This window comes from Miscanthus floridulus, chromosome 18, assembly GCF_019320115.1.
Source record: "Miscanthus floridulus cultivar M001 chromosome 18, ASM1932011v1, whole genome shotgun sequence".
NCBI lineage: Eukaryota > Viridiplantae > Streptophyta > Magnoliopsida > Poales > Poaceae > Miscanthus > Miscanthus floridulus.
The window spans coordinates 6,716,936-6,733,075 of NC_089597.1; the positions used below are offsets into that span (position 1 = coordinate 6,716,936).

At 42.0% G+C, this 16,140-nt stretch overlaps 2 pseudogenes; both read left to right on the top strand.

Annotated features, from left to right (window-relative positions):
- LOC136523210 (fruit protein pKIWI501-like) overlaps positions 1-922 on the top strand; it is a 289,633-nt pseudogene extending 288,711 nt beyond the window's left edge.
- A 24-nt stretch (positions 923-946) lies between these two features.
- Positions 947-2,009, top strand: LOC136523211 (uncharacterized; annotated as a pseudogene).
- The last annotated feature ends 14,131 nt before the right edge of the window (positions 2,010-16,140 follow it).

Genomic DNA, 16,140 nt, shown 5'->3' on the forward strand with positions numbered 1-16,140 from the left:
ACTTGCTTCATACTGGGATAAGACCACCCCCCCTCTATATATACGAGCAGATCATGGCCGATTGAGGATCCCAACTTCTAATCGACAAAAACACATCTACTACACCCTTTTACCCCTTTTCTCTCTACCCTGGTGTTCATCATGTCTCCCGGTGAGATTCGATGGCGTTCTAGACGACCTTGCTGGTCCTAGGACACCCTTCGCATGCTCCTCCCTGATGGGTCTTCCTGAGAGAAGTTCAGGAGTCTACCAGGTGAAGAACGGGCTCTACATCGGCCTAACCGGTCTCTAGATCAGTTTCATCGATCTCGCTGTGTTCCTGCTGTGTTGAGGGTTGATTGCAACCCAATGGGCTTGCTAGCCTTACTAGTGTGTGATTCGGATCACATCCGACGTCAACACATCCCCATTGAGGTAATGTGATGACAACGCACAAATTTGATCATAAACTTATATACATTATTGCTTTCCCTTGATGCGTACTAAATCTGAATAATGTGCCATGCATGTATAGGTTGCGGCTGAACAGGTAGTTGAGAAGGTGGTGGAGGAGAACAAAGAGGAGGAGCCGATAGTGGTGGCGAAACAAAAGCCACCAGCCACCGCTGAGCCCGTGCAGAAGGTTGATGAGGTGATCACTCCGGAGGCGGTTGTCGTCGAGCCCGAGCACAATGAGGAGGAAGAAGCCATGGAGAAGACCATCGTCGAGGAGGAGAAGCCATCAGCAGCCATGCAGAGGAAGAGATCGCCACCGGCGAGGTGATGGCCGAGCCCACGACAGAGGTGAAGATGGATATGAACATTACAACAGCAACAAATGTTCACCCTTGCTTTGCAAATGATACACTTGTAATCTTCCTATGCCCCTGCAAAGTATTTGTTTGTGATTTCAAAAATGTTCCCTGCTTTACAATTCTCATGAGTGCATCGTTTATTTCAAGTTCAAATGGAAGAGAGCTTGCCCCCCCTTAGGCCTGATATAGCCCGATCAGCTATGAACATGACTACTGCACCAACAAGTGATATCCACCCTTACTTTGCAAATGATACACATGTAATCTTGCCATGCTGCTACAATGTTTCTCTTTGTGATTTCAAATATGTTCCATGCTTTATAGCTCTCATGAGTGCATCATTTATTTCAGGTTGCAATGGAAGAGAGCTTGCTGCCCCCTAGGCCTATTGCAGCCCGATCAGGTATTAACATGACTACTACAACAAATGCTATCCTCCCTCGCTTTGCAAATGATACACATGTAATGTTGCAATGCTACAGCAATGTTTCTCTATGATTTTAAATATGTTCCATGTTTTGTAGCTCTCATGAGTGTATCTTTACTTCAGGCTGGAACTAATGAGAGCTTGCTCCCCCCATAGACATGATGCAGCCCATTCACCTATAAACAAGACAACTACACCAACAAATGATGGCCCTCCTCGCTTTGCTCATGATAACCTTGTAATCTTCTTGTCTTCCTGCATTCTTTTGTGGTTTCATATACGTTCCTTGCTTTAAAATTCTTATGAGCGCATCATTTATTTCAGGTTGGAAAGGATGTGATATTATTTGCTATATTGAGATCTGATTTAGCTGTGGCTAGGGGAACAGTCATTTCTACTAATCCAAACACCATGGTAGGAGGCCAGCCTCTTGGGAATGAATACTATGAAGTAGTTGTTAATGTTGTGATGAAAAGGGATGCTATGCTGCCTTGGACTTATGGCGAGATGCAGACTATGGCTAGTGCTCTCAAGATGACCATTGCATGGCCATACAATAAAGTAATAAACTAGACTTGACATAATTTTCATTTTGCTTTGATCTGTGATGCATGACCAATGTTCCTAATTAAACCTATCTATGATAGATAAAGGAACGCAAGAAGAAGGAATGCAAGAAGGCATCTAGACCTCTCAAGGGCACTGCAGGTATGTCCCTAAATTTACATTCATCACATAGAAATATATTTGGAAGGCAATTACTAACATTCTGTTCCATCCTCAAGTGATGATTTAACTCACCGCTATACTACTATAGAAGTGATGATTTCAGCACATAGGAAAGCTAGGAACCAGCAACATAAAAAAGCTAGGAACCAGCAACATAACATTTAACTCAATACTGTACTACTAGAGAAGTGATGATTTCATCTTGTTCCATCCTGACATGCTTGGGGTTGGTTGTTTGTTCCCCATTGGTTGTAGTAGATGACTATTTAACTAAAGTAGGAGAAAAAACCTATAATTTGGCTTAAGTTTCTGGAAAATGGATGTTTACACTTGGCTGATTACAAACTCATACTGCACAGCAGCTTCACATATTTTCTCCACTTGCCTAATTACATGGTTGTTATATTTTTCAGGAAGTGTTGGGTAGTCTTTGGCTTGAGTTTCTGGAAAATGGTTCTCCACATAACCTGGTGGATGTGCTCTAGTATTGGTAAGCCATTGCTTTTGGTTTTCGAGTTCCTAGAAATGATTGTGTGCACAAACCTTAGTATGTTAAACACAAAATACTAGTATTGCTTGCTGGGATGTGCATTCATGTAATCTTTTGGTGCCTAACTTTGTTGGATGATGTACACAAACATATGGTGTGCAAGACAAGATTGTATGTTATATGTATTGTCCTCCATGTGATGTAAGTGTTTCTGTACCTTTATGTGTTGGACATTAAGCTTGAATGTGGGTTTGATATGTGCTAAATGTTTTCTAATTGTATTTTTTGGTGTATTTATATTGTCCTATTGAACAATCTGTCTCTATAAATACATGGAGTATTGGATGATCTGTTGGTAAATGCTTGGTAAGAGAGCATCTGTCGCTAAAAAGTAGCAATGGACTATCTGTCGCTATAAATATTCAGGGCAACTAACTATCTGTCGGTAAAAGTGTTGTCTGTAGCACTTACACCGTCTACACAAGTCTGTCGCTATAACTTTTTAGCGACAGATCGCCTATCGTTGTATCCACTTTTAGCGTCAGATCGTCCATCGCCAATCTTGGTATTGTGGTGTAGTGGATGCTGAGGAGGAGAAGGAGATGGAGATGGACAAGGAGAAGCCGATGCAAAGCTGATCGACTGTCCATGCATGCATGTCAATTGGCTGATGCCTAATGATCAGTGTGCGAGCAAGGGGCCACTTGAATTCTCTAGAGTTGGCATATATACATGTATAGGTCGAGAGAGAGACTCGGCTACCATGTAACAGACCTTTGATGTCTCCTGTTTTTTCTCCATGGGGTTCTGATAAACAACATTCTTGGGCTTATTGAATGTCGTCTCCTTCTCTAGCTAATCGCTTGCCATGGATTTTTCATCCACCCAACATTCCTATGCTATTAACATCTACCCTACTATGCCTTCAAAGTTCAAACGCACCAATGAACGATTCATAGCTAGTTTGGTTCCACCCAAGGTTATTAATATCATAGATTCTAAATCGAATCAGAGATCTTTATATAAATCGAAATCATTGAATCGTAGACATAAAAATAATAGAGACGTAGATTTTGTTGACCAGTATTTTATAATTAGACTCTCTAACTTGTGATCGAAAAGAAGTAAAATCAGACAACACAATCGAGATTTTGACAACCTTAATTCGACCCAAATGCAAGTGTATGCTAATATGATCGGGTTGAGACATACTCCCTTCATTCCAAATTATCAATTTTAACTGGTTTCACATCATTTTTTTGTATTCGTTGATATTACAAATATAGATACTTTCTTATTTTTATATTGTACTAGCAAACATACCTGTGCGTCGTTACAATGGGACAACTACCTTGCTGCGTGGTTACCTGGATGACTTGCGGCTTGGAGATTTATTTAGCAATTACATTACATGTTTCAATTGATTAGGAATCAAATTTCATACCGTGTTTGGATGCGTGCTGTATGTCATATGGGTATAGGAGGTATAGAGATTTATCAATGATCTTGTTATACTTTCCAATTCGTTTTGGGATCGAACTCTGCACCATGCCTGGGCACTTGACTCGTACCAGTGTGGGAGAGAGTCACGAACCATGGAAACACTTCATATTCCAATTCGTTTTGGAATCAGATTCTACCGTGCTTGGACACGCTACTCTAACTCGTATGGGCATCTAAAAGAATTAGATTTGTTGGTTCCCATCGAACGGTTGTGAGTGACAAAGAATGAAGAAATTTTTCACTATTTAATGTTAGGAATAGAATAGATGATAAGAATAAAAAACAAAAAATAGAACAAAAATAAGATCAAACGAAGAAATTTTTTGTGGATTAATATTAGGGTAAGGTATGCTTAGTTGGCTAGAACCGGTAGAAGTTGGGTGTGAGCAGGAAATCACTCCCACATGTGTAGATGCTTCACCGGGTTTAAACAACACTAAAACCTACAATTGAGTTTAACTTGAATTAGCTTAAATAACTGGCTTATTAAGGACCAACCTTTAAATGGACTTGATGCTAGAACTTAATGTAGCTTCAACTCAACGAGGGGTAAGGTCACTGTGAGTGTTGGATCTCGAGTGGCGTAGCTCATGGAGAAGCTAAATACTGTCCTCTGGGATAATATGTTTGAGTAACCCAGTATAGACCACACGTCATGTATGGGAGCGGTAAGCTGAGTACTTAGTGGTGATTTGACAACCGCGTGGATTCGGCCCGGGATAGAGCGTGGGCTAGCTTAGAAAGGAGTACTTCAGCTCATCGCCGTACCATTCATGGATTAGAATGTCACATTAAGGAAAGGTCAGAACCATGAGGCAACCCTTACTTGGGCACGAGTATGAAGGTTCGTCCTTGGTATCCGTGTGGGTACAGTTGTACACCTCTACAAAGTTTTCTTCGAATGCTGGAAGTCTTTGGACGGAACCTTTTCGTTTTTCTCTCTTCTAGATTCAGAGTAGTGAGAGTATAATGAACTTGTATATGAGATTATGGATGATCACTTGTTACAGGCATAACTCTTGATATTATAGGAATTGCCAACCTAGCAGGTTAATGACGCATGAGCATATCATTTCCTTTAATATACGCCATGCTTTTTGCAAATCTCACAAATGCCTATTAACTTCCCTCGCATCCACCAAATATTTATGTTGAAATAAGTCCTCTAAGTACAATCATACTCATGGTATTGCCATTAAGCTTTTTATAGGTACTTCAGACTTGGTGACCACCTGAGCCAAGCTTGGTGAAGTCAAAGGTTTAGCAGGTGATAGGATGGGCGTCCCCCAATCTGTAGCTACTTTGATAGTTAGCGAGTTAGGCGGAAGAGAGAAACAAAAACGTTGGGTTAGTAGACATAGTCAGTTCAAGCTTCACGTTGTATCTTGTAATCTCTATCTTTTAATTCATGTAATGGTAAATATGATGTAAAGTTCTTCAATTAATCTTGTTGTTTGATCTTGAGTTATGTGGATCTTGATAATTGTTTCATGAAGTGAATTTCTACAATTTGATCCTGTAAGTACAACTCACGCGAGAGGAGGTTGCCGGCAGTAACTCCATGGACAATAGCATGACCCAGGAGTTAGCACCACATCAGTTGAGAGGATGACCCGAGGTGCTAGCTTGGTGGGCCAGGGCAGAACCCTCACGGTGGCTGACTCTCACAAAGATAAAGTGGTGAGATTCTCTGTCACCACCGGTTCATGGTAATATCTGGCTGAGAAAAAGGTCGCTTTTGGACCTTTGTGCTCACATAAAGGTGTACACGTGCACCACAATGAATACCAACACATATAACAATCTCATGAGGAACACATACAGTTAATATTTCAAGCAAAATAAGAGGTCAAACATGATTTAGTAGTCATACATACGAATACAGAGGCATCAGTGCATAATGGCAGTACATGAAAACTTCATTAACATCAAGTATCCCAAATTCTAGAAATGTGGGATACATCAGAAATTGTTAAGGTACTCAATAGGTTGATGAGGCCCCAAAAGCCAGAGGTAGTGAACCGAAGTGAAGATGACAACATCTTCATCCACATCGCCACTAAACCTAGAAAGTGTGGACGCTTGTTGTCCAGACATGCAAAGCACAAAAGATTTCTCGACAAATAGGATCTTCAACGATTCTGGTGAACTTTGTGGACTGAGAAGGTGACGGACAACAGCTTCAATAATCAACCCTCGCTCCTGGTGAATACGACGTCCCCATGTAGCAAACAACAACTGCTAAGGTCTTGGTAGCACCCCTAGCTGCCAAAAGGAAAGGTTGCTCGCATAGAAAATGCTTCTTCCTTGGTAAGGCATCTGTTATAATCAAGAAATTCCTAATATGAACCAAATTGAGTTTACCATAATAGAAATGGGTATTATCATCCGATGCACTCAACATTTAATTATAGCCATGAGTACTAATGAAAACAATTGGAATCAAATGCAAAAAATAGGAGCGGGCAATCTTGCCAGCATGCTCATCTAACCTTTGTGGGTGCTTGCCTCAGGCGACAATGTATGGTCATGGAGGCAGGGAACTGATGTAGAGGCAAAGAAACAACTACTTGCACTGGGATTCAATGAAGGAAAACCATCAGGTGAGGAGAGCTAAGCGTTTAGCAGTGGGGTTTTCTTGTGGGAGGAACCACCGTAGACAAGGGCCGAGGGGAGTTCGGGAAAGGGTGGGGAGTAGGCCGGGCGATTCTAGGTATCAGTGACACGGACGACCGAGATTCATCGCCTGGGAGGATGGGCGACCGGTTATAAGATTAATATTAAGCGGACCATTGCCACGCTAACATAACAGTATCATACGACGTTTGTCACTGGTTAAACAATTAAGTAGCAAACACGCTCAATGAAACATACTCTCTCCATTCTCTTTTATATGGCACAATTAAACATCACATGGTTCCACGTGATTCACTTTTCTACCTATGACATTTCAAGGACAATCTAGAACAAAATTATAATTTAATTCCTGCCAACACAATGAAGCAAAGAAATATATTACTTGTCGTTTGGTTCACCACAGAAGTGGCAACGCTAATGGGAACAGCTGCACCTGGTATCTGTTACGATGTAATGATTAGTAGCTTTTGGGTAGTTGCAAACTATAGAGCCGGCATGAGTAGCAAAGCATAGTAGCAATGGATCACATATAACTAGATTTGAACCACCAAACAACACCTTAATTCATTCTTAATTTAAAAAAGTTACATATAACTTGATTTGAACTATTTAAACTAAACTACTAAATCTAAGGATGATCCTTGCTGTCAGAGCTTGAATCATCATTCCTCCGCCACTTGGCTGGAGGCTCCTCGTCCTCATCGTCATCCTCCTCCTCCTCGCCTTCCTCCTCCTCCTTGTTGTCATTGTCGCTGTCATCATCGTCATCGCCCTTAGCGGTGCCGTAGAACATCTCCTCCATGGAGTCCTAGGGAGGACTCTGATCAGGTGAACTAAAGTTGTTGGAGGTCTCTCGCTAGAGGACCAAGGCTGCTGCACTTCGTCCTCGTCGGTGGAGGAGTCGTTGTCGGAAATCATGAAGTAGCCGTCCGACATGGTGGATGTTAGAAGAAGGGGATAAGAAGAAAGAAGATGGGTGGTTTCAGAGACAAGGTGGCATGAAGAATGTGTAGAGGCTTCTCCCAGTGAAAGTAATGGTGATGAAATTAAAGGGTGGTAGTTGGGACACCAAACAGTCGCGAGGACTGTTGACGGCCGGTCCACTATTGGTCGTTTAGGGCCAGCGGCCATAACGGCATCCCAGGCAGCTTGGTGTATAATCTGGCGGTGAATACCACTACCGGATCCAACGGTCGCCTGGCGGTGATAGAACTTTTCACCGCTGGTTTAATAGGTCTCCATGCCCCACTGTCCCTCCAATGGTGGTGAAACAATTTCACCGCCACTTATGTAATAACCAGCGGTGACAATAATGCTGGGATAGCTCAATCTATAGTAGTGAAACCAAATATCTCTAATCAACATGCATGCCTCTTGTGGATCTGTTGCTCCTAACCAGTATGCCTACTATCAATTAATTATTTATCTGTGATGCGATCAATCATCAATATTGATGTTATAACCCAAATCAGTATGTATATAGATTGCTATCACTAGTAGAGAACAGACCTTTGATCCTCAGCCAAAATGGGCTCTAGTCCCGGAATTTTTTGCCCCCGGGACTAGAAATACCTTTAGTCCCGGTTGGTGGCTCCAACCGGGACTAAAGGTCCCTGCCCAACAGCTACTGCGCCAGACAGAGGTGGCAGGGACCTTTAGTCCCGGTTGGAGCCACCAACCGGGACTAAAGGTATACTTTTACTCCCGGTTGGTGGCTCTAACCGGGAGTAAAGGTCTACTCCCGGGCCGTGGCTGCGCCCGGGGTTGGAAAGTTACCTTTAGTCCCGATTGGATCTATCAACCGGGACTAAATGTTCTCCCTTTATAAATCGGCCGTCTCCTCCTTCCTCCCCGAGCCCGAGCTCAGCATATTTTGAAGCTCACTGCAGTAGTGTTCTTGCTTCCTCCCTCCCTCCATTGTTCCTCCATCCATTCTTCGATTCCTCCGTCGATTCTTCAGTTGTAAAGGTTACCAATCTCATACTCTCATTTTTTACCATTTTCTTATGCCATTTTATTCACTATATATATTTATGGTTCTTTATTGTGGGTTTTTTTCATTTGTAAGCAATTTGAGCTCAAAATCACTTTAAGCTTGCATATTTACATGAAAGAAGGTTAAAGTATATATAAATATAAAGTTAGAAAATAGTTAGAAAATTATAGCAAATCCTTACTAGTTGAACTTGCGGACCGTGTTCAGGTCGGCGAGGATGTTCTCTGCCGAGCGGTAACGGACGTCAAGGAGGAGCTTTGATTCTACGAGGGAGAGCGATAACGGTCGTGGAAGACCGTGTTCCCTTCCTCGTAGAATCGGAGCTCTTCCTTGACCAAGTACGGTGCCGTCCGGTGGAGAAATCCTCGCCGAGCTGATCACGTAAGCAAGGTCAACTAGTACGGATGGTTATTTATTCACATGTCCCGATATCATCGTAGTAGTCTGTCAATCACCGTACCTAAACGTAGTATATATAAATAAAAACTTAGAAAATAGTTAGAAAATTATAGAAAATCCGTACTAGTTGAACTTGCGGACCGTGTTCAGCTCGGCAAGCATGTTCTCTGTCGAGCGGTAACGGACATCAAGGAGGAGCTTTGATTCTACGAGGGAGAGCGACAACGGTCGTGGGAGACCATGTTCCCTTCCTCATAGAATCGGAGCTCTTCCTTGACCAAGTACGGTGCTGTCCGGTGGAGAAATGCTCGCCGAGATGATCACGTAAGCAAGGTCAACTAGTACGGATGGTTATTTATTCACACGTCCCGATATCATCGTAGTAGTCTGTTATGTGTGTACATTCCCATTCTTCTGTTAATTTGCGGAAATATCATATGAATTACTTACCTGCCGCAGTAAAAGACGAGAACACAATGACCATTAAAAATATCATTGTTTAGAGATCTAGATAATTTTATAGTTTGTTAATTTTATTTGTTTATAAAAGAAGAAATTTATAGTGTATTAAAAAATGAGTATAGAGAGTAGATGGCAACTGCTTCCGGGTCCTCGGCCTCTCATGGGTTTCCAAAGCGACTTAGGCCGGGCCTTCCTCTCATTCCATGCGGCAAGTGTCGTGATGAGACGAAGATTGTGATGGAGTACCGAGTGAAGAAGGAGGGTCCCAACAAGGATCGTATCTTCTACAAGTGTCCGGATCGCAATGTGAGTTATTTTATCGTATTTAATGATTATGGTTAGTTTATACCTATTTTCATGATGGTTGTGATTAAAGTTCTAATTTTTTGTTTTAATTTCAGTGGGATGGCAGTGGACGATGTTCAGGCTTCTACTGGGAGGAAGAGTATGTTGAACTCGTGCAAAAATATCTTGCACAACAGGCAGATACGGCGGCTAATGAGGCAGTGATCCAGCCGAAGAAGCCCAAAGATGTTGCACAATCGGAGGATCTGTCTGTTTTAGTTGAGATTGGTCGCGAAATCCTTGTGCTCCTGAAATGTATTTTAGCTTTAGTTCTTTTAGTGGTAGTTGGGATTGTCTACATTGTAGCGATGCTTTCATAAATTTGTATCTTTTGTGGTGGCACGCATGTTGTATAAATAATTAATTATGATCTAGGTTTTAATATGATATTTATGTCATGTAATGCAGATGAGCCGTCATTGGATGTATAATGCTGATCGCCACTCACAAGAGTTCATTGACGGCGTGCATTCTTTATTACGTGCGGCCGAGACAAACAAACGCGACGGTTTCATGTGCTGCCCATGTGCCATATGTAAGAATACGGTGGAATATCCTTGCTCAAGGACTCTTCATTCACACTTGTTCAAGTCGGGTTTCATGCCAAACTATATTTGTTGGACAAAGCACGGAGAAACCGGTGTTGTAATGGAAGAAGATGAAGAAGAACAATGGGACGACAATGATATTATTCCTGATGGTGCGTGCTTCAATGATACTGCAATGGGAGAAGCTGAAGAAGAGGTAGCCGCAGAAGATGAGCCGGCTGATGATCTTTGTCAGGTCATTCGTGATGCACAAAGAGAATGTGAAAGTGAAAAGGAGAAGATCAAGTTCGAGCGGATGCTAGAAGATCACAAGAAATTGTTGTACCCAACTTGTGATGCAGGGCAGAAAAAGTTGGGAACCACACTAGAATTGCTGCAATGGAAGGCAAAGAATGGTGTATCTGACAAGGGATTTGGAGAGTTACTAAAAATCCAAAAGAAGATGCTTCCGAAGTACAATGAATTGCCCGCCACTACCTACGAAGCAAAACAAGTTGTCTGTCCTATGGGGCTAGAAATAGAGAAGATACATGCATGTCCTAATGACTGCATCCTATACCGTGGCAAAGAGTACGAGGAATTGGATGCATGCCCGGTATGCCATGCGTCGCGGTATAAGATCAGGCGAGATGACCCTGGTGATGTTGAGGGCGAACGTCCACGTAAGAAAATCCCTGCCAAGGTTATGTGGTATGCTCCTATAATACCACGCTTGAAACGTCTGTTCAGAAACAAAGAACATGCAAAATTGTTACGATGGCACAAAGAAGACCGTAAGGTAGACAATATGTTGAGACACCCTGCTGATGGGTCCTAGTGGAGAGCAATCGACAGAGAATTCCCGGAGTTTGCAAATGACGCAAGAAACTTAAGGTTTGCTTTAAGTACAGATGGTATCAATCCTTTTGGAGAGCAGAACAGTAGTCATAGCACTTGGCCTGTTACTCTAAGTATCTACAACATTCCTCCTTGGTTATGCATGAAGCAGAAGTTCATTATGATGCTTGTGCTCATCCAAGGCCCGAAGCAACCTGGCAATGACATCGATGTGTACCTGAGACCACTTATTGATGAACTTCTCATTTTGTGGAATAAAGAAGGTGTACGTGTGTGGGATGAGTACAAACAGGAACACTTTGATCTGCGAGCATTGTTGTTCGTAACAATCAATGATTGGCCTGCTCTAAGTAATCTTTTAGGACAGTCAAACAAGGGATATAATGCATGCACACACTGCTTCGGTGATATTAGAGGTGTATTCTTGAAAAAATGTCGAAAGGTCGTGTACCTTGGCCATCGTCGATTTCTTCCTGCAAATCACCCCGTAAGAAAGAAAGGTAAGCATTTTAAAGGGAAAGCAGACCACCTGACCAAGCCTCGCAACCGAACCGGTGAGGATGTACTCGATATGGTCAATGATGTGAAAGTCGTCTTTGGAAAAGGACATGGAAGCCAACCTATTCCGAAAGACGCTAACGGTCACGCACCCATGTGGAAGAAAAAGTCCATATTTTGGGACCTACCCTATTGGCAAGTCCTAGAGGTCCGTAGCTCGATCGACGTGATGCACCTGACGAAGAATCTTTGTGTGAACCTGCTAGGCTTTATGGGTGTGTATGGAAAGCCTAAGGACACATTTGAAGCACGACAGGACCTGCGTTGTTTGAGAGAAAGAGACAACCTGCATCTAGAGAAGACAGATGATGGACGCCATTACTTACGTCCTGCTAGCTACACTCTAAGCAAAGAGGAGAAGGAAATCATGTTTGAATGCTTAAACAACATCAAGGTACCATCTGGATTCTCCTTGAATATAAAGGTTATTATAAATGTGCCAGAGAAGAAATTCTATAACTTAAAGTCCCATGACTGTCACGTTCTCATGACGCAATTACTTCCAGTTGCATTAAGAGGAATTCTACCTCCAAATGTACGTCTAGCCACCGTGAAGCTATGTGCATTCCTCAATGCAATTTCTCAGAAGGCAATTGATCCAACTGATCTAGCTAAACTACAGAATGATGTGGTTCAATGTCTCGTCAGCTTTGAGTTAGTGTTCCCTCCTTCCTTCTTTGATATTATGACACACCTCCTAGTTCACCTAGTCAAGGAGATTTTCACTCTCGGTCCTGTGTTCCTACACAACATGTTCCCCTTAGAGAGATTCATGGGAGTCCTAAAGAAATATGTTCACAACCGTGCTCGCCCAGAAGGAAGCATCGCCAAGGGCTATGGAACAGAAGAGGTCATTGAGTTCTGTGTTGACTTTATTCCCGACCTTGACTCGATTGGTGTTCCTGAATCGAGACATGAGGGGAGACTAAACGGAAAGGGGACACTAGGGAGGAAAACATATATTGGTACGGATGATGATTATTTCAATAAAGCGCACTACACAGTTCTACAGAACTCCTCTTTGGTAGATCCATATATTGAGACACACAAGGATCTCTTACGATCCGAGTTTCCAGGGAAGACTGAAGCTTGGATTACGCATAAGCACATGGAAACTTTCGGCGGTTGGTTGCGAAAAAAATGTCAAGGTGATGAGAGCATCCATGAGCAACTGTATTTATTGGCTATGCAACCATCATGGCATATCGTCACATACAAAGGGTACGAGATAAATGGGAACATATTCTACACAGTAGCCCAAGATAAAAGGAGTACCAACCAAAACAGTGGTGTCCGCATAGATGCCACAGACCCGAATGGGAATAAGCAGACATATTATGGACGCATAGATGAAATATGGGAACTAGAATATGCACCTACTTTGAAGATCCCATTGTTCAAGTGCCAATGGGTCAAGGTGACCAGAGGCGGGGTAACAGTAGACAATGAGTATGGAATGACAACAGTAGACCTTAGTAATATTGGGTACAAAGACGAACCATTCGTCCTTGCCAAGGATGTGAATCAGGTGTTCTATGTCAATGATATGTCTACCAAACCAAAAAGAGGGAAAAACGATAATGACTCAACCAAAGAGCCAAAGCACCACATAGTTCTTTCAGGGAAAAGAGTCATCGTGGGAATTGAGGACAAGTCGGACATGTCAGAAGAATATGAAAAGGATGACCGAATTCCGCCCTTCAAAGTGAACAAAGACCCTAGCATCTTGGTAAATGATGAGGACACTCCATGGTTACGAAGCGATCATAACCAAGGGACATACGTAAAGAAGAAGTTCACTGCTGTGCCCACTTGATGATATAGTGATTTAATATAGTGTGTGTTTGAGATATTATGTAATAATTGTGAATTCAGATGTTTATTATGTCATGTTTCAAATTAAATCAATGTTTGATTTGGTGGGATTTCTCTCTCAAAAAGGTAAATTAGGATACTGAGTGATGAAAAATTAAAATATTAACGTTAAAATGATGTGAAAACAAATTTCCTGTCCAAAACCAATAATTTTAATAATTTTAATTAAACACTACATTTTTGCATTAACGAAATAATAAATATTAGTTACATTATGTTTTATAATTCTAACAAAAAATAAAAAAAGTTAGGTTATCGATTTTTCCTATGTGCAATAAACAAAAATAAAATTCATATTTTTAACAAAATAATTTTATGCCTTTTATTTAATTTACTATGTATTTAATAAAAACTATTGCGTTTCTATTGTATTTAACAAGACTATTGCTTAAAACAGGCGGGAAACGAAACTGCAGGCCACCTTTACTCCCAGGTGGGAAGCCCACCCAGGAGTAAAGGTGGGCTGCGGTTTCGTGGCCCGCCAAAAAAAAGCCTTTACTCCCGGTGCGTGTTACCAACCGGGAGTAAAGGTATACCTTTACTCCCGGTTGGTAACACGCACCGGGAGTAAAGGCACCTTTACTCCCGGTTGGTAATACGCACCGGGAGTAAAGGGTTTTTACTCCCGGTTGGTGGCTGGCACCGGGAGTAATTCTCCTCTGCTATATAACCTCCAGCGCCTGGCAGATCGATCCGCTCGTCTTCTTCCTCGTCGAACACCGCCGCCCTCTTCTTCCTCGCGCCGCGTCCGTTCGCCTTCCGTGACACCGGCGCCGCCGTCTTCTTCCTCGTGCGGCCTCCACCGCGCGCGCCCGTGCCCCTCCTCCGCGCTTGCCCGTGGCCCTCCACCGCGCCCTCCTCCGTGCCCGAGGCCCTCCACCGCGCGTTGCCCCACCGCGCCGGCCCGAGGCCCTCCAGTACGTACACTGCCGAGCTTCGAGGTGATATATTCATCGATCTCTTTGTACATTCGTCCGAGCCCTCCACTGCCGAGTTATAGATCACGTCGAAAACTACAACTTTGGTGTAAGCCATGTCAACGGTCGAGGTCGATTGAAAATTCCAAATTTTGAATCACAAAATCTAGAAACTAAAAATGAATATTTGGAACTCTAAATGATTTTAAATAAAAACATATCTTAAGGCAAGTTTTGAATATTTGGAACTCTAAATGACAAGTATAATTAAGGATCACCAATGAAATTACTTTAGAAATTAATTAGATCGATGTAAATCCATGGCTTGTATAATAAACACGCTATATATTATTTGGAAACAACACTACGAACCATCCGCTAATGATCCAGCCCATCAACCGCCATACATTCATCACTATATGATATGCCATTATTTCAAGATGCAGTTTCAATAGAAGAATTTTTTCTATCTTCATAGATCAATGTTTGTTAACAAAATTTTATCCAAATATATTCATGTAGGGTCTTTTTTTTGAAGGATTTGTTGTAGGATATATAATGGTCAAATATGAACTCAATTTTGATACCCAGTTTGTAAACTAAGCATTTTTTAGTTTATCAAAAATATCACATGTTTCTTCATTTGTGAACTTTGAATATACAGATATAATATATTAATGTTGCTAAAGTAATATGAGCATTACATATTTTTTTCCGGGAAGACTATCTTCAAACTTTATATCATAGCATCAGAGATCGCCTGTAGAAGAAGAAAATAAATTCTTATCATTTCGGAAATAGTAATGGTTATATGAGCAATAAGACACATATACTTACATTTCATAATGACTTATACTTATATTATTAACATAGAATTTTCTCATATGATGAATGACTACATGGTTGATCACATGGTACATAGGATCACCACATCACGCACCGACACCGCCCCAGCCCGCCTCACGTCGTCGTCGTGGTCAGCGCGCCGGCCCGCCTCACGTCATCGTCGTCAGCACACCGGCCACCGCGCCGACACGTATATATACGTCATTTGTATTCATATGCATTTCGTCCATGCATTTCTATGTATACGGCGGAGCACCGCCGCCCTCGTTCACCCATGTGTACAGACATATATACGGCGGAGTGGAGCACCGCCACTCTTGTCACACCGCCCTTTCTCGTGCCCTAATTCGCCCTAGTACCGACGTAGTTCGTCCTAGTGTGGCGAATTGCGTCCGTGATCGAGGGGCAAGATTTAATAATGCATATTGTTTGTAGATTTTACGCATGTAATAAGCAAAGATTTGACGTACTATATATTGGTTTTGTTTTTTGAAGCTAGATGGCCGACCCGAGAAATATGGATGAGGAGGAGTTGATGATGAATTTGATCAACACTGGCACTCAAGTTGCCGGCGATGATGGTGCTAAAAATAACGTGCAAGAGGATGTAGATGACGGGAGTCAGTACTTAGCTCTTGAACAAAATGAGCAACAACATATTGGCCAAGTATATATTTTTTATTATTAGCTATATATATATATTATCATATGTCTTATGTGTGCTCATGACATTAAAAATAATGTTTATGTTTTGTAGCCCTCTGGATCGACATCAAC